The following is a 24,001-nucleotide window of genomic DNA, read 5'->3' on the forward strand; positions in this document are numbered from 1 at the left end:
TGATTCACGCTCGACCTTTCGGTCTCCGTGTTCCGAGGCCATATCTGTATATGCTTGGCTTGTCAAGTATAACCTGAGTATTCCGCGTGTGCAACTGTTTTGCACCCGTTGTATTTGAACGTAGAGCCTATCACACCCGATCATCACGTGGTGTCTCAGCACGAAGAACTTTCGCAACGGTGCATACTCAGGGAGAACACTTCTTGATAATTAGTGAGAGATCATCTTATAATGCTACCGTCAATCAAAGTAAGATAAGATGCATAAAAGATAAACATCACATGCAATCAATATAAGTGATATGATATGGCCATCATCATCTTGTGCTTGTGATCTCCATCTTCGAAGCACCGTCGTGATCACCATCGTCACCGGCGCGACACCTTGATCTCCATCGTAGCATCGTTGTCGTCTCGCAAGTCTTATGCTTCCACGACTATCGCTACCGCTTAGTGATAAAGTAAAGCATTACAGCGCGATTGCATTGCATACAATAAAGCGACAACCATATGGCTCCTGCCAGTTGCCGATAACTCGGTTACAAAACATGATCATCTCATACAATAAAATTTAGCATCATGTCTTGACCATATCACATCACAACATACCCTGCAAAACCAAATTAGACGTCCTCTACTTTGTTGTTGCAAGTTTTACGTGGCTGCTACCGGCTTAAGCAAGAACCAATCTTACCTACGCATCAAAACCACAACAATAGTTTGTCAAGTTGGTGCTGTTTTAACCTTCGCAAGGACCGGGCATAGCCACACTCGGTTCAACTAAAGTTGGAGAAACTGTCACCCGCAAGCCACCTATGTGCAAAGCACGTCGGGAGAACCGGTCTCGCGTAAGCGTATGCGTAATGTCGGTCCGGGCCGCTTCGTCCAACAATACCGCCGAACCAAAGTATGACATGCTGGTAAGCAGTATGACTTATATCGCCCACAACTCACTTGTGTTCTACTCGTGCATATAACATCAACATATAAAACCTAGGCTCGGATGCCACTGTTGGGGAACGTAGTAATTTCAAAATTTTCCTACGCACATGCAAGATCATGGTGATGCATAGCAACGAGAGGGGAGAGTGTGATCTACGTACCCTTGTAGATCGACAACGGAAGCGTTTGGTTGATGTAATCGTACGTCTCCACAGCCCGACCGATCAAGCACCGAAACTACGACACCTCCGAGTTCTAGCACACGTTCAGCTCGATGACGATCCCCGGACTCCGATCCAGCAAAGTGTCAGGGAAGAGTTCCGTCAGCACGACGGCGTGGTGAGGATCTTGATGTACTACCGTCGCAGGGCTTCGCCTAAGCACCGCTACAATATTATCGAGGACTATGGTGGAAGGGGGCACCGCACACGGCTGAGAATATGATCACATGGATCAACTTGTGTGTCTAGGGGTGCCCCCCTGCCCCCGTATATAAAGGAGCAAGGGGAGGAGGCCGGCCGGCCCCTATAGGCGCGCCAGGAGGAGTCCTCCTCCTAGTAGGAGTAGGACTCCTACTAGGAGGGGGAAAGAAGTGGGGAGGGAGAGGGAAAGGGGGGGCGCCGCCCCCCTCTCCTAGTCCAATTCGGACCAGGGGGGAGGAGGCGCGTAGCCCACCTATGGCTGCCCCTCTCTCTCTCTCCACTAAGGCCCATATGGCCCATTACTTCTCCCGGGGGGGTTCGAGTAACCCTCCGGCTCTCCGGTTTTCTCCGAAATCACCCGGAACACTTCCGGTGTCCGAATATAGCCGTCCAATATATCAATCTTTATGTCTCGACCATTTTGAGACTCCTCGTCATGTCCGTGATCACATCCGGGACTCCGAACTAACTTTGGTACATCAAAACTCATAAACTCATAATATAACTGTCATCGAAACCTTAAGCGTGCGGACCCTACGGGTTCGAGAACAATGTAGACATGACCGAGACACGTCTCCGGTCAATAACCAATAGCGGAACCTGGATGCTCATATTGGCTCCTACATATTCTACGAAGATCTTTATCGGTCAGACCGCATAACAACATACGTTGTTCCCTTTGTCATCGGTATGTTACTTGCCCAAGATTCGATCGTCGGTATCTCAATACCTAGTTCAATCTCGTTACCGGCAAGTCTCTTTACTCGTTTCGTAATACATCATCTCGCAACTAACTTATTAGTTTCAATGCTTGCAAGGCTTATGTGATGTGTATTACCGAGAGGGCCCAGAGATACCTCTCCGACAATCGGAGTGACAAATCCTAATCTCGAAATACGCCAACCCAACATGTACCTTTGGAGACACCTGTAGAGCACCTTTATAATCACCCATTTACGTTGTGACGTTTGGTAGCACACAAAGTGTTCCTCCGGCAAACGGGAGTTGCATAATCTCATAGTCATAGGAACATGTATAAGTCATGAAGAAAGCAATAGCAACATACTAAACGATCGGGTGCTAAGCTAATGGAATGGGTCATGTCAATCAGATCATTCACCTAATGATGTGATCCTGTTAAGCAAATAACAACTCTTTGTTCATGGTTAGGAAACATAACCATCTTTGATTAACGAGCTAGTCAAGTAGAGGCATACTAGTGACACTCTGTTTGTCTATGTATTCACACATGTATTATGTTTCCGGTTAATACAATTCTAGCATGAATAATAAACATTTATCATGATATAAGGAAATAAATAATAACTTTATTATTGCCTCTAGGGCATATTTCCTTCACTATTGTTTCTACGGCCCATAGAAGGCCCATTGTTTCTACGGCCCGTAGAAGGCCCACTGTTTCTACGGCCAGTAGGAGGCCCAGTGTCGCTACAGTAAATATTAGCCCATGGTTATTGTGGCCTAGTTTAAAAAAATAGGTTATTGCAGCCACTAGCTAACCGCGGAAAAAGAACTGCAATGACTACAAGCAAACAAATAAACAAGACAACAAGGAAATAAATAAGCAAGCAACTAATGCTAGGCTATCACGGCTATTACACATATTACATCCACTGGGCATCAAAGTTCGCCACTAGTGCAAATATAGGGAACAAAGCAGCATATCATATACACTGGTTATCAAAGTTGGCGACCAGCGCAAATAAACGTCGCATCAAAACAAATCCAGAACTGAAACCACTTTAGAAGATCTCAAGAAACAATATCCTGGGTACCCATAATGCTGGCAAGATGCTTAGCAAGCTTATTAACTTTCTCTTGTTTGGTGCTTAAATCCTCCAGCGCTTGCTGTTGCACTAGAAAATATGCATCTGAATTCTGCTGGGACTTCCTCAGTCCTTCAGCTTCCTGTCGCAGCACATCTGATCGATGTCTTTCAACTTGAAGTTGAGACTCAAGAAGACGAACTGATTCAGGCAGCGAGTTCGAAGAGCTTGTGCCAGCAGTAGTGGCCAGTAACTCGAACACTACATCAAGACAGGACTTTTGGGTTCCCTCACTGTCGTCAAGATAGTTTTTAGCAGCTTTCTTGGAGACCAACAGAGATGTCTCACTATCTTGAACCTTATCTGCATTACTTCCTTTACCATTGGATAACGTGGTACTGTTCTCCAATATTTTGTCTGCATTTTAAAAGAGAAACAAGCAGACACATCACATGTTTACCATGCTGTGTATGAAACTCATTTTGGTAAATGAGTTCAGTAGTGAAGTGGACAGGATAACAGCATGAAAGAAACATATATCTATGTACCATGGTCACTTTATGGTCTCTATCATTCTAGTTTTTGTTACCAAATCAAGATAGAGACACAGTTCAAATAATATTTGTTCAAGACAAAGTAGAATAGACAGAATATAAGTGTGGGTAACTATAGAGCAATAACAACACTTGTAATGTGCATGACATGAGAAAATAGCTGTTTATTCAATTGAAACTCAAATCAACATAGATCAGGTTATAACAGCAAACCAGTTAAAGAAACAGGTTTAAAACATACCTGTTGCACCATTGGAGTTTCAATTCCATCCTTCAAATTTGAAAATAGTTGGTATGAGTAAATACACTAATGCAAGAGCAAAGGAGTATGAACCATAGCTACAGAACCTGACATGAGAACAAATCTTCTTCTCCTTTAAGCGTTGTGTTGGGATTCGGAGTGGTGGTCCTCGTGCTTTGGGCACTGCAGTTCCCTTACTAACTGCTCGTGTTTGGGTGCTCTGTGGTGGAGATGGTGCTGTGTCAACTAGAACTGGGTTACTATCTGCCGGGGTTGGGGTTAGAAGGGGTGTAGCTGGTTCTCTGTCCAACTGGGTAGGGGTACAATCTGTGAGAGTCTGGGTTATGTGTGGTGGATCTGGTCCTTGGGCAAGTACAACTGTGGTTCTATCTGCATCAACTGGTAGCACTATCTTTTCTGAAGACCGTGTTGTTACTCCCTTAGATACTACCATCATGCTCTCCAATTCAAATGGCTGATAAACAAGAAAAGTAATTGAAAGTATAGGCATTGTATGATAGACAGGTGCAATGGATAGTGGGGAATAAAAGAGGGCATGAAATAATTCATGTTTATGTAGTCTAACCAAACAGGATAGCATGACACAATTTCACATATATGATGGCTAACTAAACAGGATAGCATGACACAATTTCACATTATGATGGCTAACTAAAAAAGATGGAAAGACATAGTTCAAAATATGAGACTATGTAAACAGGATGACATGACATAACTATATAATGTGTTTATTAAATAGGTTGGCATGCCATAATTCACATACATTCACGGATAGAATGCCATAATTCAAAATATGATGGCTGTAAACACTAAACAGGATGAGATGATATAACTATATGATGTCTTTATTAAATGGGTTGCCATGCCATAATTCAGATAGATGATGTGTATGTACTATGTAAACATGATGGCATGATATAATTCAAATATATGATTTATATAGTAAGCAAGTAAGCAGATGGCAATCCATATATGATGTAAAAACTAAGCAATGCAAGACAACATGCATGACATGGGTAATATAACCCTGCCAAGTTTGAGCATAGACCTCAGGGGGGAAATAGGACGGGTCATCAGTCTCTGAATCCTCCTCTGAGGAGCTCTCTGTAACCAGCAAGATGTCTGCTTCAGCAGGTAGCATTGTCTGCTCTGAATACCTTGTTTTCACTCCAGATACTTCCATCACCGCTTCAAATGGCTGATGCACAGGAAGAGCAGTTGAATATACAAACGTTGTCGACAAATGGAACACGTAATACAAAAAAATGATAGCATGATATAATTCACATACATGATGATTGGCTAAACAGCATGGCATTGCATAATTCACTTATATAATGCCTTTGCAACAAGATAGCATTATATAATTCACATATATAATGTCTTGCAACAAGATGGCAATGCATAATTCACATATATGGTAATTAGACACTGAACAGGTGGCATTCACACAAAGCATGTCTAAACTAATCAAATGACATAGCAATGCGAGACACCATACACACGATATGAGCAACATAACCCTGCCAAGTTAGAGCATACACCTCGGGGGAAATAGGACTGGTCATCCGTCTCTGAATCCTCCTCTGAGGAGCTATCCGTAACCAGCGAGATATGCGCTTCGTCAGATAGCATAGTCTGCTCTGAAGACCTTGTTTTCACTCCAGAATTTGCCATCACCGTGTCAAATGGCTGATGCACACGAAGAGCAGTTGAATGTACTAACATTGTTGACAAATGTAATATGTAACAAAAAAAGGATGGCCTGATATAATTCACATATAAGATGATTGGCTAAGCAGGATGGCATTACAAAATTCACATATATGATGCCTGTCTAAACAAGATGGCGTTGCATAATTCACATAAACGATGAATAAACTAAACAGATGGCATTCACACAAAGGATGTCTAAACTAAGAAGATGACATATTTGATGTATAAAGTAAGCAATGCAAGACACCATATGCATGATATAACCAATATCAGCATGCCAAATTAGAGCGAAGACCTCAGGGGGTAAATAGGAGTTGTCTTGTCCTTCTGAATCCCCCTCAGAACAGTTATCTTCCTCTCGATTACAATCCGAAATGCGTGGAGGGGGGCTGCCTTTGCGCCTACCATGGAGCGACGTCTGCATGAAATTTTATTGCCACGCAAGGCTCGTCTCTTTTGCTCTACATGTTCAGTTCCATTTTTTTACAATAACTGTCATGCATAGGAATAAAACATAGTGAGATTATGTAAGGAGTGCATGCAGAAATCTAGAGTGATGGTAGCAACCTGTGGATAGACCCAAAACCAACAATAGTAGGCAGATAATGGCTTCAGTTAAAAAATACAGATAATGGCTTCTTTACTGTTTGTTTCCCACCCAACATGAAACTCATAGTAGACACTGGAGATTAACCAGATAGTAAATATATACTATTGATAGCGGCCCCGATATGTACCCCACAACCATTTAAAAACTCAAGTTTGACCATTAGTTTGGAGCTGACTCAGAGTCTAACCGGTGAACAGGACGATAAAGTAGCATGTAATATTAAGCGATGCATAATGTAAGCAGACACGAAAGAGTGCGACCTCTCTTGCGGACCCGTGTAGTCCTCGAGGTCATCTGCTTAGTTGATGATGGTAATGCAGTTTTCATGGCTGCCAGCAGCAGGGAAGAAGATCTGAGGCGGCGAAAGACAGTCTGGAGCCCGGATCCCTGCTGTGCTGGACCCTTCTGTCGTTGGAGCAGCTGAGCTGGGGTGGACGACGGCGCAGCAGGAGCGGGACAAACCACGCAAGGTTTTCTTTGACAACTATCTGTAAGAGAAGTAATTCTGTAAGGGCTCGTTTGAATTGGAGGATTCCAACAATGCAGGGATAGGAAATAGACAGGTAGGATAGGAATGCACGTGCAAAACAGAGAATTTAAAAACACATGATTTCTGCCAATCTGGGTGTTTGATTCACAACAATTGGAAGATCACAGGATGCAAAGAAGCATGGTGAGATTAAGTCAAACCAGAAGAAAATGTAAGGTTATAATGCTATTATGCTACTATCTCTTAGTCTTGTGCTTCATGAATAGGAATTTGAAAAGGAGGACAAGTGAAAATTAAAATTCCTACGTTTTTTTATTTCAAGGAGACACTAAAGGAAAAAATATGTGTGCTCAGTGGACAATATATATAACATCTAGAGTAAAAAAGAGATGCAACAAGTGTACAACCACTTTGGCGAAGCCATGTCGATCTCAGTGTGATTGGGTTGGACGGTGAGGATGCTCCGGCTGACTTTGCTGTCGGAGGAGGGGAAGAAGATCTTAGGCGGCTGGAGATGGAGCCCGAGGTACTGCTCTGCTGTGATGGAGGGTTTCGTCGTTGGAGCAGCTCCGGTGAGTTGTACGACACCGAGGCTGAAGCAGGACAAGAGAGACAACGAACAACGTTAACCTGAGTGGAATTCTAATAGCATCTCCAATACATGACGTAAAATACATAAGCACAAAGTGCTAGATGTAAAATACATCAGCCGCTCATCTCTGAACTTAACTGTCGAAAGTGAACTTAACTGTCAAAACTGAACTTAACTGTCAAAACTGAATTTTGCTGTCGAAACTGAACGCACTAGCAAGGTGAGGCTACACGTCGGTCGACTGACTTTTTCATCTCTGGTCAGTCGATTTTGCAGCCGTTGGATACGAAATCAAGGGCCCGCGGTTCATCTTCAACCTCCACCCCCCTGAGCCGCCAGCCACCACCGGCCAAACAGCAGCCCCCCGCCGCCCGTGGCTGGCGGTGCGCCGCCCCGCCCCGCTTGCCTCGAAAACACTCCCCACCGCCGGTCCGCCGCCGCCCCGACCATCCCTCTAGGCCCCCCCGTGCCGAGCTTTGCAGCAGCATTGCAAGCAAGAGCAAGAGCGAGAGCAGCAGCACGAGCAAGAGGAATAGCAAGAGCAGACCAGGCAAGGGACCGAGAGCAAGAGCAGAGCAGCAGCGCGAGCGAGAGCTAAAGCAGCAGCAGCTCCTACTAATGTGGACGTCGCTGCCGAGGGAGCAACACCGTGGAGAAAGTGGCCGGCGACGCCGCCGTGGATGGAGCCGTGCCGTGTCGGCTCGGGACCGAGCGCCGGCAGCACCGTGAGATCGAATCAAGAAGAAAATGCGGCGATTAGTGTACAACCTCTTTGGTGGCGGCGATTAGTGTACAACCTCTTTGGTGGCGCCGATTAGGCCGCAGCTTCATCCGAGGAAACGGTGATGATGATGCTCTTCCGGTGGTGCAGGTGAAGACGATGGTGTGGGAATGGAGGTGGCGCGAAATACGAGGGGAACATCGGGGCGGCTCGTTGGAGGTGGAGGACGGGGTGGCTGAACCGGCGGGACGATGAGATCGACGACGGATCCTCATCCGGTACGGTGGATGAGGGACGTCAAGGTGTTGCTGTGGACGACGTCATCGGGGAAGAGGCTCCGGCTGGGTGGCGGACGGAGCAGGGTGTGGGGTATCGTCGCGGGTTTTCGCGGCCTCGATGTACGAATGGGTGGGCGGATGGGATGGCAGTGGGGACTGGGGAACCATGGCTTAGTGACGTGCTTGTCCGAAATGTGGGGTAAGTTACGAAAGTACCCCCACCGATTTGAGGCAGTTCTTTCGGTTCAGGGGTACCACGGGCATTTCACGTGTTGGGATTTCACAGGAGGTGTGATTTTTCGCGCGTGTTGTAATTTCGGAATAGCAAGGCACGGGTTGAGATGGAGGGAGTTGTCGGAGCACAACGAGACAAAGATATATCTTAAATATTTCGGGCTAACGAGGCGCGGGTTGAAATTTCCGGAGAAGCCTAACATGTATTGTACCAAATCAATGTGCACTACAAATGTCATTCAAAACTTTGAATTCATGTTATGTTCAATTAAAATATTTCGCTATGTGTATAATGCATGCAACCTACTACTCAAATGAACGTTTTAGTGCACTCCAAACGTATATACTACCGCTTCAATATGAACTAAATTTGAATTTGTTTCTCTATTTAAATAAGATCTACAGTAATGATTGTTGTGAAGTCAAAGCATTTGAATTCGTTTCTCTGTTTTAATAAGATCTACAATCATCATTATTGTCAAGTTAAACCATCGTTTGTGTATTATCTTCAAGAACACCACATGATTAGTCTCAAGTTACATATGAACTATGTGTACTATATGAACTCAAACTAGATTTTTTGAATCCACTTTATTTTGATTTCAAATCACATTACATTTCTAGCTCTAACTAGATCTTCATAATCTAAACCATGTCTCATATGTATAATGTGTTTATCACATTATGTATGGTGCCCCGCCCCCTACACCTACAAGTATTTAGATGTGAGTTGCAAACACCACACATTACCACAAATTCAAATAAAATGTGAGAATGTTCGATATATAGTATTGTTTAGATTGTTCGATATTTAGTTGTAAGCTGCAAACGCCACACATTATCACAAATTCAAATAAAATGTGAGATTGTTTGATGTATAGTATGGTTTAGATTGTTCGGCATTTAGCTGTGAGTTGCAAACGCCATGCATTATCACATTATGGTATAACATGTGCACATCACGTGTATCACCGCTATATTCATGCATGCAATGTTTAAAACACTATGATCTCCTATTCAAATATATGAATCTGCTTTCATATCAAATTATGATCTTTGGTAGTCTCTTACACCCACACAATCCTCTAACCTTTGTAGCTACCACTAACTTTCTCTTGTGCATGCACACGCCCTCCTCTCCCTCCCCCTCCCTCGGCATTCTATCCACCGGGCACATTCATTTTTTTCTTTAGGTCGTTCTCCTAGAGTCTTCACAACTCCTTTCCGACACACACCGATCGATAAACCTCTCCAGCGATGCCTGCCTACAACATACAAACACACACCTTCAATCTCCTCCTTTATGTGTCCTTGCCTCGTGTCTCTCATATGGTCAGACACACATGTAAACTCTCACCCCTCTTTTCATCGATCTCACAACCACACACTCCCCCTATCTAGCTAGTAGTTGGGCCTCTCGCACCACCTCCTAGCTCCATTCTCTCTGTCTATCCGTCTTGCTGGGCCTTATTTGCCTCTAACAAATGGACGTACACCGACCGATCTCTCGCTATACATATAGCTAGCTAGGTCCTTATAACTCGTTTTTACCCACGCGTCAATCGATCTACCTCATTAGTTGTGTCTCTCCTTTCCTCCAACAAACAACAATTGATCTACCGATCTAGTTAGGTTTGCTTACCAAACACATGGTTCCCCTTCATCATCCATGGATGCGTCCCGACAGATCTATCACGCACAGGCACACATAGAAACACATCCCTACTCTTACTGATAACATTGCAGTTCCGCCCTCAGTTTGTCTAGTAGGCCTCCCCCACCATCTTCAAGAAGCAACTCCATCACCCATCCAGCAATCTACCCCTCTCCCTCCCTCTCTCTCTCCTCTCTCTCTCTGTCCCATCATATTTGCCATCCTTCGGTTATGTATGAATGTTGACCGATCTCCCTCAAGACATAGCTGGGTCTCTCCTTATCAACACATATACGAGTCGTTCTACCTCTATAGTTAGGCCTCTGCCTACCCCTCCCCCCACCCCCTCCCCCCCACACACACTGATACATCGAGCGCTCTAGTCATGTCTCCCTATCACACACAAACTTGACATGTGCCCTCTAACGTTCCGGTAGGCCAGTCGCCCTATATCTTTTACTTGCACACACACAATTTCGATGGCTCTCTTCATCGATCTCGCACCCACCACTTGATCCTCTCTTCGACTCTATCGATAGCTATGAACCCTCCCTCTCTTCTCGTGGATTGCCCGACCCTCTATGTATGATATGGATATGCCTCCATTTCACACACATTGCATGCAAAATTTTGTTTGAGATGTCATCGACACATATTCCCACAAATAATTCACGAAATCAACCCCCACCCCAAAACAAAAAACACTCACAAACACGGTTTGTATCTCTCACACACACCCACGTAGGTGGGGGACGTGCACGAAGAGAAGAGGTGCATGAACGCCGCACGTATTCCCGTCTCTTTCCCAACCACACCCGCGCGGGTACACGGTGGAGCTCATTTCTGTACGAAAAAGGCAGCCCACGTGGTAATTTGGCACGTGTACTGGTTGTCGACTTGGTGGAGGGAGGATCGTCTACCACGGGTGAACAAACAAATTGTGACTTGACGTGTTATGTTAAATAAAGAGGCAAACCATGTGGGGCCTACCTTAGAGGCAAGGCTCTATACACTGGAGTACTTTTGATGTGTCCCGTCAACTCGCAGAACAAGGAGAAGCTTGCTTAGTACACCGTCTCCCCCGTTCCTAAATATAAGTCTTAGTAGAGATTTCACCATGAACCACATGCGGATGTATATAGATGCATTTTAAGTGTAGATTCATTCATTTTGTTCCGTATGTAGTGGAATCTCTACAAAGACTTATCTACTAGTAATGGCTAGCCCCCACTACTAGGAATTCTCTATCCTCTCCTTGAGACACATCATCAAAATTGATGTAGCTGTTATATGAAGTAAATCAGTCCATAATAGCCGTCTGATCTAGACGTTGAGAGGCTCCGCACTAAGCCACATGCAAGCATGCAGAAATACCGTGGCACATGCATGTGAGTGGGTTTTAAATCACATCAAAATGTCTGCATGCAAGCATGCACCGGTAGCATGCATGTAAGTGAGCTTTTAAGTCCCATTAACATGTCAAAAAGAAAAATACAATCCCATTATGCAGTAGGAGTTGGCTGATCTTTTTTCCTTACGTGGGATGATTTAAATGATGATGGGAGTTTACTTAGTTTGGCTACCACATTTGTCATGCGGTTATAGAGTTTTTTTTAGTTCTATGAAATCGATAATTTTGCGCAGAGAGATATACCGCTGTTCCGCGGCAACGCGCGGGGACTCATCTAGTAATATTTAGGAACGGAGGGAGTACTATGTAAAGAGTTAGGTGTCGCACGGTGATAGTGTGAGGTGGACCATGTAATCACTAAGCCTGCTTGTTTTCACTGCTCTTGCACGCCTCCGCTGTAAGAATGGAGAAAATTGTAATCTAGTAGTAGTACCTCCTTTCACCGAAAGCGTGGGACATCCAGCAGTCCTGCCACCTCAGTAATAAAGACCAATGAGCCGTCAAATCACATAGACCTAGCAGTAAGTTGGACGGACGAAGCAACCATCACTCTTGCGCCAGTGAGAGGTCGCGTCCACTCTGCCCGAGCATGAATGCGGCACCGATTCTTTGGAGCGGCGCTGACCGTTTTGGGCGGGAAGCGCGCGCGGGCGATGGAGGCGCTTTGGGTGGGCTAGGCTGGTCAGGAGCGGGCGTGGCAGCTGTCCGCATGTCCCTACCGGACATGCCCGGAAACGAGAGGATGCACCGACTCTCGTGGCTAAAATTGTACACTACCCAACATCTCTCTGTAGGAATAGGTTGATCTGTCACTCTCTCTAACACACACATGCTGTTAAACACACACGCGCGCGTGCGCACGCACGCACCTTGGTCCCGTTGCACCTTCTAACGTGACTTATTACACCTAGACGGAGGGAGTAGTAAGTATACGAGATACGGTGGCATACTGACTTAAGTCGAATTCAAGTACCCAAAATTTGTGTGCGTGTTATAATAAGGATTCACTTAAAATAGTACGTGAGCGAACAGAGGGATCAATTGGATAGTGTTCCCAAGTAGTAGTGAGATGTGTGAGGTAAGAAACACCGCTGGCGCTTTTAATTTTTCTTATTAATTTGTTTGTTTCACCCTCTGACTGGTGGGACCCAACGTACTAAGTGGAGAGAGGTAAGGTGACTAAGGCTGCATTATTTCTGCACCACTATGGATAGTCTTACCACCAAAGCCACATGACACGATTATGATTGAAATCCCAATGACTCCCACACACACAAAAAAACACGGCATGCTTGTCACACGAAGGCAGGAATGTATAAAAGGTTATTTCCCTCTCGTTGAACATAATGGGAGGGTTGTGTAGCTCGTTAGTCTGTTCGCTCATCAAACTTGAGGTCTCGGGTTCGATAACTACACTTGAGCATAATTTGTGCCAGGAGGATTCTTTGACTGGTCAAAATGTTTTCTAGGGTTTGCACGCTTCACACTCTCTCTCCAGTATATATATACACGCTGGAGCGTTAGCGCTTGTAGTTGCCCTCTTCACACTCTCTCGCCCTCTCCAGATCTAAACAAGACTTCATTGGCCTCTCTCTCCCCTCACTGCTGCTCAAAGAGCCGGCAAGATCCGTCCACCGGGAAGGGAAGGAGGCTTAATGCTATCGCCGTCGGCGAGGGACTACCGGCGCAGCTGTTCACTTTCCACCCAGCGGCGGCGCGGGAGGGCCTCCGGCCCCTTCTTCTTCGCCGCCGTCCCGTCGCCCACCGAACCACGCCCCAAGAACCTTAAGGTATAATTTACTTACTCCACATGCACTGCTCTAGCTGCATGTATACGATGAATCTAGGACGTGGTTCAAAGAGGAAAGGAGTGGGGGAAAGTAGTGGGAAAAGTTGTATATAGCATGAATCTAGGACGTGGTTCAAAGAGGAAATGAAGGGGGAAACTTGTATAGCATGAATCTAGGACGTGGTTCAAAGAGGAAAGGAATGAGGGAAAGTAGTGGGGAAAGTTGTATCACATAAATCTAGGACATGGTTCAAAGAGGAAAAGAAGGGGTGAAAGTACTAGTTCAAAAAGGAAAGGAAGGGACAAGGCTGTAGAGTTTGAGCAGGACTAGATTTGTTGTGCTCACATAGGGAAAGGTGTCTAAAGATAACAAAACTGGGACCAACACAAATATGCTCCTTGGTTGTTTGTTCTTTGTTGCAACAGACTGTGCATGACCACAGTACATCAGTAGATGCACATGGTGCTGGTGCGTCCACTGTCCCGTGCAACTCATTAGTTGTTGTTAATCTAAGGCCCTACCTGCTTGGTTCCAGGGACTAAACATGGACTAGAGGTTATTAAATGACATGCTAAAAGACCATGTTACCCCTAGTAATGAACTAATAGAGACAAGGTGTGATGCGTGGCAGGGGCAACTGTTGGAAAAAGTCCCAAAAAGACTCCCTCGGGGTCTTCTTTATTTAGTCCCAAATGCCCACTTTTAGTCCCTAAAAGTCCCTCATGTTTGGTTTAGATGGGACTGACATGGAGTTTTTTTAGTCCCTACACCAAAATGTCCCTGTAAACACACCCTCTAATAATGCCGCTGGAAAATTGATGCAATGCCACAGTTAAAAGCAAATTACATGTTTAACGAATTTTATTGTTAATATAATCTCTATGTTAATATTAATCAATGCCACCGTTTGAGAAATGCTACTGTCTTGCTTTCTTTCCCATTTAGATAAGGTAGATGCTTCTTTTTGTTCGATTCTGTGTCATCCACCGTTATTGACCACTAATTGTTTCCTTTGCACCTCTGTGTAAACAGGGTTATCTACTTCACCTCGTTGCCATTGTGACCTTTTGTTGCACTGCACAAAACACTTTTGTTTTAAGAGTGTTTTGTGTAGTTCAACCAAAATGTCACACCGACAACGTTGCTTGATTGCTTGATCTTAGTGGAACTGCACAAGAGGAGATCTTACTTCCTATCCGTTAAGGCGAATTTGGTTCAGATATTCTTCTTGTGACTTGTTTGAATTCCGCATCATGAGAGGTCAGTACTAGCCTTCTTTCACATGATTCTGTAGTGTGCTTTCATATGTTGTGCTACTTGTACGATAATGTTGCTTGATTTTAGTGAACTGCACAAATGGAGACAAGACTTCCAATCTGTATGTGCACCGTAATATCCCATTGAGGTAAGATAAGGATATTTCACAACTGCTGGCCTGTATTTTGCCACTTTCATCAGAAAATTAAGTTTAGTACTATACTTGTGCTCCCTAATTGACATGCCAAATCTTACATGAAGGCGAAGCTTGTCTGTTATTGAACCAAGTGATGAAGGGGAAGAACAAGCGGAAGAAAAACAAAAATCAACTCCCGGTGCTATAATCAAGCACTGGAACTATGATGAAACAAGTAATGATATAGTTTTGCATCTTAATTTATTGCTATGGCTGGAACGAGCAATTGTTTTGCCACTGATTTGATGCCACTCTTAATGTAATATGTAATTATCTCTACTTGTGCAAACAGGGATCTTCTTTGAAGATCATATATTTTAGTGGAACTGCACAAGAAGATGTTGGAAACATTAAACTTATCGAAGAGTATATAGTAAGCATGGCCACCATCATAGATAGCAACAGATGGTTCCGGAGAAGTGCTTGATCTGTATGCTCTACACAATAAGCCTCCTGACAAAGGTTGGTACTCGCCCACTGATTTCATCCATATGATTGAGCTTTGTCATCTCTATTGGTGTTGTGCTACTGTTTAGATACTGTCATGAAAAAGTGGTATTGCCCTTGAGAAGTGCTTCATCTGTGTTTTTTTAAATATTTCCTTTCCTTTTTTTTCGAGCAAACAGGGATGGTAGCATTTAGTAGTCCTCTTGTCTTTGCACAACAGGATCATCTTCCTCTGAAGAAGAATATGGAGTACGTGAAGTGACCAGTTCCGATTATGCCAGGATGAAGAAGCCCTTTCTATCTTCTCATCAGAAGGATCAGTTGAAGGATGGTTACATTACTCCCCACAAGACCAAACTAACTTCAGCTCAAAAGGACTGACAAATCTCCACTTTTTTGCTGTGATACATGAGTACAATGTTGTTCTAGGATTCTTTCTAGTGAGTTCCATTTTTCTAAAAGTGTGCTCTACATGGACCATGTATGTGCCTGTTGAAACTGTCAATTCATAGTACAGTTTGCTTTATACTAATCACTTTTTCGTATTTGTGCAAACAGGGGTGCTCAGCTTGATTTCAATGGGAACTGCACAAAATGTTCATTAATACATCGAATCATTCATTTCCACTACAAGAAAGGAGGTGCCGATAAGTTCAAGGTGTTGGAACATATAAGGGCGAAATCTTACAAGCTACGCGTGAATTTGGTTGATTTTGGTGGAACTGCACAAAAAGAACAGCTGGATTATTTAGAACGAGGTGCCATGTCAATGTCCAAACTGATGGCAAACCCTGCCCATTCCACAATTGTAGGCACTTGATATTTTGGAATGGGACAACCTTGTCAAATATTGCTCATTGATTTTAGCAAGACATGTGTTTGATATTTTCAAATGGGACGCCCTTTGCTGTCAGCAGCGTCGATCAATTTTTTGTTTATTCTCTAGTTGTGAAGTAAATATTGCCTCTGACATGTGAGTCGCTGAGATGCTTAATCATCGATTGTTTTGAATGTTCTCTATGAATTGCCAGGCCTGTGTGTTTGATTGCAATGTACAAAAATGCTAAAAAACTGCTCAAACTCTTTGTACTCCTTCTATTCCTTTTTACTTCACACATTGTGAAAGTGCATACTTTTTTATATAAGATTGGTCAATGTAGAGATACTTTGACTGCAAACAAAACTTGTATGCAGACTAGAAAGGACCGGAGGGAGTACATGTGAAACTACTGCAAACGAGGTGATCACCCTGGGAATAATGCTAGTACGTATTGTTTTGCATGTTCATCCAATGCCAGTGATACAGGAATTCGAACTAATCGAAATAAATTCATTCATACACTGTCAGATTTCATATAAAATGTCGGATTTCATTACATTTCATACATTCTTCAACTAAAAAGGGGTGCGCTGGAGGTATAATTAATTAATCGAAGCTACCCACCTGTGTCCCGCTGAGCCGAACAGAAGCTTCAGTGACTTAACTGCAGGTGCAGTTGCGTAACTGACATGTGGCCTGTTGGGCCCACGTGTCAGTCAGGCAACTGCACCAGCAGTTAAGTAGAAGCAGCGTCCTTCTCCAGCGCAGCTCTCCAACTCCACGTCGCCGCCAAGAAGCTAACCGGCCGTCAATGGTCAACCCGCCTAGCTTGGCTTCAACCGGAGGGTAGCAGCGGTGGCCTTACTAGGACCCGAGCGGCGGTGACCTATCGTGTTCTACTCTTCCTCGTTTTCTGTGTGGCACGGCCTCTTTTGCAGTGGGGCGGGGCCTCGACGGAGCCGGCGATGTCCTCTGTCTCGTTGCCGGCGGGCGGCACCTCAGCGGAGCGGTGGAAATCCTCCCCCACGTTGCCGGCAGGGTGGGGCCTCGGCTGAGCCGGCGATGTCCTCTGCCACGTTGTTGGAGGGGCGGGGCCTCGGTGGAGCCGGCGGTGTCCTCTGCCTTGTTGCTGGAGCCGCGGGGCCTCGGCGGAGCAGGGCCTCGTCGATGCCAGCGGAGCGGGGACTCGTCGGAGCCGGCATTGTCCTCTGCCTCGTCCTCGGTCTCGCCAAATAGCGCCTCGCCTGCTTCATCGCCCTCTTTGCTAGCCTCTTTGTAGGCGGCCGCAGCCTCCGCCACCTGCATGAGGTACCACCAGCGCTCGAGGCGGCCCTTGCGGGCGGAGCGGTACAAGTCGAGCAGCGCCTCCTGCTCCGCCCGCTCCGCGACGATCTCCTCCTCCGCCTGTAGGTGCTCCTGGAGGAGATGGTGGTTGTAGGCGGCGTCGGCCTGCGCCTCCCGGAACTGCTCCTCATGCATATGCCTCACCCTGTCCATATATTGGGCACGAGCCTCGCCGATGGTGATGGTGCAATGCACCGGCGAGGATGGCACGGAGGAGGAGGTTGGCGCCGGATCGTCGACTACCATGTTCTCCATTGGGACGTCGTCGTCCTCCGGCCGCGTGCCGGTCGGCAGCAATGGCTGCCATCTCCTTGTGGTCCATCGTCCGCCCGTCCCGAAGAGCGCTGGAGCACGAGGAAGCCATGGTGGGCAGTAGTGGTGTGGACAGGAGAAAGGGAATGCATGCGGATGACTGCGGCAATGGCCGGCGCAGCAGTTTATATAGCAATGGTGGGCGGGCGGAGGGACGGACGTGTGGTGCCGGAGTAGCCGCCTAGGCAACCGCGTATCATTAATGTGGGCGGCAGATGGACGGACGGACGGCACTTGTATAATTTATTTTGCTTCCTCCTGGTTTCCTGACATCACGGTCCCACACCATTGTCAACCTATGTAGTAGTCAATAAATGAGAGAATTGCACAAGAAGTGGCCGACAGCTGGGACCAAGCAGCTCGAGCAGTATTTGTGTTTTTGAGGTGTGAGCACTGCAGAGTTTTTCGATGTTTAGCCCAGATATTAATTTTTCTCCTCTGAACAACAACGAAAACATCACTGCAGGTATTAACTGGGCGGGTTGTGGCCCATCTAGCCCAGGCCAGATATCCAGCCCAGATATTAATTTTTTTCAAGCTGAAAATGGCTAGCCCAGCTATACTTTTTTTAGGAATACCCAGGCAAGGTCAAGTTGTTATTCTCCGCCCCGTTGGGCTGCAAATCTTTCCTAGGAGGGATGCATTAGGCTTAATAAAAAAATGGGCTTTAAGAAATAATAAATGGGATGTAATTATAAAAACTAGGCAGTAACTATAAAAAATGTACCAAACACGTGATTACTTTATAAATTATTATTTTTGGATATTTAAAATTTTAATTTCATTAATTGTTGCGAGCGTAATGTTTCGTTGGATTTTTTACGTAATATAAATTTATATTGAAATTGTATTGAATCTGACTAGAAATTTTGGGATAAAAATATTCGGATCCCATCAAAATGTGGGAAATTTTATTGAATTCTGTTTTGAACGGTTGGTTGAAATGGGTTGTACTTTTAACAAACTGTAAATGGGCTGTAGTAAATTCCATTAGAATTCAAAAATGGGCTACACATTCTTACAAATCTCAAATGGGCTATAAGTTCTCTGCCACACACTTCTGGCCTTACTAAGTTGACGCGTCCCCTAAAAAACAGAGTTGACGCGTATGCAAGGCTTTGTCAACTTATAGTCAACACACAGTTCTAGTAGCAGTGGCCGTTGGATGTCCATCCAACGGATGCAGTGCTTCTTCTTCAATCTCGGATATTCTAGCTTCACCCGCCCAAAAAATGATTCCTCCCCCTGACATCTGGGGCGCACCGTTTCGGAAGCTGACCTGTGGGCCTAGTAAGTTGACGTACCAAGGGCTTTGTCAACTTAGTCAATATAAATGATTCTAGCTGCAGTGACCGTACGAAGTCCATCCAACGGCCGTCGTGCTTCTTCAACCTCTGGTCTTCTTGCTCCAGCCGCCCAAAGCAGCGCCGGTCATGCCGCCTGCTCCTGCCTCCCGGGGCTGGCTATGCTGCCGCGGAGGCCTCACCGCCCCCTACTACTCCCACCGCTGGCCAGGCCATCCCTCCACTCACCCACACCCCCTGTTATTCTGCAGCGACGGCAGCGCAGCCGGACCAGTGAACCCTCGTACTCCTCTCCGCGTGTGCATCCACTGCCGTGTCTTCCCCGGCTCCGCGTGTCCCCTTCCTAGGCCTCGCCGTCATCCACCGCCCTGGTGCTCTCGAGGCGGCGTGGTCAACGTGGTCAAGGAACGACTTCCATCGGACATGGACTGTACGTGGAGAGGCTGACAGCTGGGTCCACGGCAGCCGCAAGGAAGTGCCTCCTTATTATGCGCAAAACAATTATTCCTCCACCTGACAGCGGGGACCCACCGGACGGGCCACCGTATTTTGTGAAAAAATTATTCGCCCCCTGACTGCGGGGACCCACGAGCTACATCTTCGCACGCAAGGAAGTGCATTCGAAAAAAAAACGATTCGCCCCCTGACTGTTGGGACCCACCAGCTACATCTTCGCGCGCAAGGAAGTGCGTCCGAAAAAACGATTCGCCCCCCGACTGCTGGGACCCACCAGCTACACCTTCTCACACAAGGAAGTGCGTCCGGGCAAAAAAACGATTCGCCCCCTGACTGCTGGGACCCAGCAGCTACACCTTCGCACGCAAGGAAGTGCGTCCGGGAAAAAAACGATTCGCCCCCCTGACTGCTGGGACCCACCAGCTACATCTTCACAGGCAAGGAAGTGCCTGATAGTCAGGACCCACCTGGTCGAAGCATACGTAGCATTGTCATTCTGGTCGCGAACGTGTACGTACATACTGGCCGATGTAGAGGCGCGCACGTGTCGTAGTAGAGGCGCAAACATGTCGTAGTAGAGGCGCACACGTAGCATGTACACGTACGTACAACGGCCAGGGTGCAAGAAAGAAAATACGGCCACGTATGTGTACATACGGGCAGGGTCTCGAACGCCTACTCGTGCATACGTACGGCCAGGGCTCGTGTACATGGTTGGGTCGGAACGGAGAAACAGCGTCGTCATCGTGTTCATGGGGAGGCAACCGAATGCGTCGTGTTCATGGGGAGGCAATGGAATGCGTCGTGTTCATGGGGAGGCAACGGAATGCGTCGTGTTCATCGGAAGGCAACGGAATGCGTCGTGTTCATCAGGAGGCAACGGAACGCGTGGGATCACACCGGTTGGGTCGGAACGGAATGCGTGGTCGTGTTCATCGGGAGGGCTTGGACGGAACAGGCGATGGAAACGAGGCCTGGCGTACCGCAGAACGGAGGAAACGGACCTCCTACGGTCGAAATGGGGGTCATGTTGATTGGGAGGGGTGTGGCGTACCGCAAAACGGAGGAAACGGACCTCCTATGGTCGAAACGGGGGTCCTGTTGATCGAGAGGGGTGTGGCGTACCGCAAAACGGACAAAATGGACCTCCTACGGTCGAAACGGGGGTCCTGTTCATAGGGAGGGGTGTGGCGTACCGCAAAACGAGACTCCACAGGGTATTGTTCATCTCCACCGTCGACCTCCTCCAGCCTCCACAGGCTACCGTCGACCTCCTCCAACCTCTACGGGCTCCTGTTCATCCAGCCTCCACCGCGCGCTACTCCACCGGCTACTGTTCAACCACCTCTCCACCGTCTACTATTCATCCAGCCCTCCACACCACGGGGTCCTGTTTAACCACCCCTCCACGGGCACCCCTCCTCCGTCAACTATTCATCCACCCTCCACACCACGGGGTCATGTTCATCCAGAGGCAACGCCACCGCTCACTGTTCATCCCCCCCCCCCGCAACGCTCATTGTTCATCCAATCGATCGGCTTTAGTTAGCAGCAGTAGCGAAGGAACCGCTCGATCGGGTTCAGTTAACAGCCATCGATCGACCGCTCGGGTTCAGTAACGCGTAGCCTGTAGTGCAATCGCTCGGGTTCGGTTAGAGCCCAACGCCCCGCTCGGGTTCAGTTAGAGCCAACGCCTCGCACACACGCACGTACATGTACGAGAGAAACGCGCATCGCTCGGCCCCCGACCTCCCACCGTAACCGGGAACTCCCCGAAATTTTCCTCGCCCTTGCTTCTACCATGGTTTTTTCCATCATGGACGGCCCAAAGAATGTCATGCAGCTGCGTCTCTGGCTCGTCCAGGACGAAAAGCCCATTTTCTGTCATGATTTTTTGTCATAGAAGTAGGAACCCACCACATCTATGATGATACCGGGTTTTGTCACAATTATCGTCATAGAAGTGTCATATGTATGACAGAAAAAATTCGTTCGGCCCAAAATGTCACGGATGTGTCTTTTTTTGTAGTGATAGGAGAGGAACCAACAAGTATGATGAACCCCTCTGTGATGGTGTCTAGATTGGATCTGGTGTTTCTAGAACTTACAGCGGCTGGAATTGTGTTTCGTCATGTCCCGTCGGGTTTTTGCCTTTGGGGGGTATTTATAGAGCAAAGAGGCGGTGCGGGAGGCGGCCGAGGTGGGCACAACCCACTAGGCGTGCTTGGGCGTCCAGGCATGCCCAGGTGGGTTGTGCTCCCCTCGGAGCCCCACTCCGGTACTTCCTTGGCCCATCGTGTGTCTTCTGGTCCAAAAAAATCTCCAAAAAGTTTCGTTGCGTTTGGACTCTGTTTGGTATTGATTTTCTGCGAAGTAAAAACAAGTAAAAAACAACAACTGGCACTGGGCACTATGTCAATAGGTTAGTCCCAAAAAATGATATAAAGTTTCTATAAAATGATTGTAAAACATCCAAGAATGATAATATAACATCATGGAACAATAAAAAGATATAGATATGTTGGAGACATATTAGCATCCCCAAGCATAATTCCTCCTCGTCCTCGAGTAGATAAATGATAAAAATAGAATTTTTGATGTCGAATGCTTCCTAACATGTTCATCACATATTCTTTTCTTTTGTAGCATGGATATTTGGACTTTGATATGATTCAAAGCAGTAGTCTAGTCTTGACATGAAGATTTCAATACTCAAGTATTACTTACAAGCAACCATGTCTTTCAAAATATCAACACTAAAGAAAGTTATCCCTAACCCATTATGTGAAGGAAATATGCCCTAGAGGCAATAATAAAGTTATTATTTATTTCCTTATATCATGACAAATGTTTATTATTCATGCTAGAATTGTATTAACCGGAAACATAATACATGTGTGAATACATAGACAAACAGATTGTCACTAGTATGCCTCTACTTGACTAGCTCGTTGATCAAAGACGGTTATGTTTCCTAACCATAGACATGAGTTGTCATTTGATTAACGGGGTCACATCATTAGGAGAATGATGTGATTGACATGACCCATTCCGTTAGCTTAGCACCCGATCATTTAGTATGTTACTATTGCTTTCTTCATAACTTATACATGTTCCTATGACTATGAGATTATGCAACTCCCGTTTACCGGAGGAACACTTTGTGTGGTACCAAACGTCACAACATAACTGCGTGATTATAGAGGTGCTCTACAGGTGTCTCTGAAGGTACTTGTTGGGTTGGCGTATTTTGAGATTAGGATTTGTCACTCCGATTGTCGGAGAGGTATCTCTGGGCCCTCTCGGTAATGCACATCACTTAAGCCTTGCAAGCATTGCAACTAATGAGTTAGTTGCAGGATAATGTATTACGGAACGAGTAAAGAGACTTGCCAGTAACGAGATTGAACTAGGTATTGAGATACCGATGATCGAATCTCGGGCAAGTAACATACCGATGACAAAGGGAACAACGTATGTTGTTATGCAGTCTGACCGATAAAAGATCTTCGTAGAATATGTGGGAGCCAATATGAGCATCTAGGTTCCGCTATTGGTTATCGACCGGAGAGGTGTCTCGGTCATGTCAACATAGTTCTCTAACCCGTAGGGTCCGCACGCTTAACGTTTCGATGATAGTTATATTATGAGTTTATATGTTTTGATGTACAAAAGGTTGTTCGGAGTCCCGGATGTGATCACGGACATGACGAGGAGTCTCGAAATGGTCGAGAGATGAAGATTGATATATTGGAAGCCTATGTTTTGATATCGGAAGTGTTCCGGGTGAAATCGGGATTTTACCGGAGTACCGGGAGGTTACCGGAACCCCTCGGGGAATTAATGGGCCTTAGTGGGCCTAGGTGGAAGAGAGGAGAGGCGGCTAGGGCTGGGCCGCGCGCCCTCCCCTCCAGTCCGAATAGGACAAGGAGAGGGGGCGGCGCCCCCCCCCCCCTTCCTTCTTCTCCTCCACTCTTTCCCCCTCCCAAGTCCTAATCCAACTAGGAAAGGGGGGAGTCCTACTCCCGGTGGGAGTAGGACTCCTCCTGGCGCGCCTCCTCCCTGGCCGGCCGCACCCCCCCTTGCTTCTTTATATATGGGGGCAGGGGGGCACCCCATAAACAACAATTGATCGTTTGATCTTTTAGCCATGTGCGGTGCCCCCCTCCACCATAGTCCACCTCGATAATACTATAGCGGTGCTTAGGCAAAGCCCTGCGTCGGTAGAACATCAACATCGTCACCACGCCGTCGTGCTGACAAAACTCTCCCTCAACACTCGGCCGGATCAGAGTTCGAGGGACGTCATCGGGCTAAACGTGTGCTGAACTCGGAGGTGCCGTACGTTCGGTACTTGATCGGTCGGATCGTGAAGACGTACGACTACATCAACCGCGTTGTGC

Source organism: Triticum urartu, chromosome 3A, assembly GCF_056163025.1.
Source record: "Triticum urartu cultivar PI428250 chromosome 3A, HENAU_Tu73, whole genome shotgun sequence".
In the NCBI taxonomy this organism is placed as follows: Eukaryota; Viridiplantae; Streptophyta; class Magnoliopsida; order Poales; family Poaceae; genus Triticum; species Triticum urartu.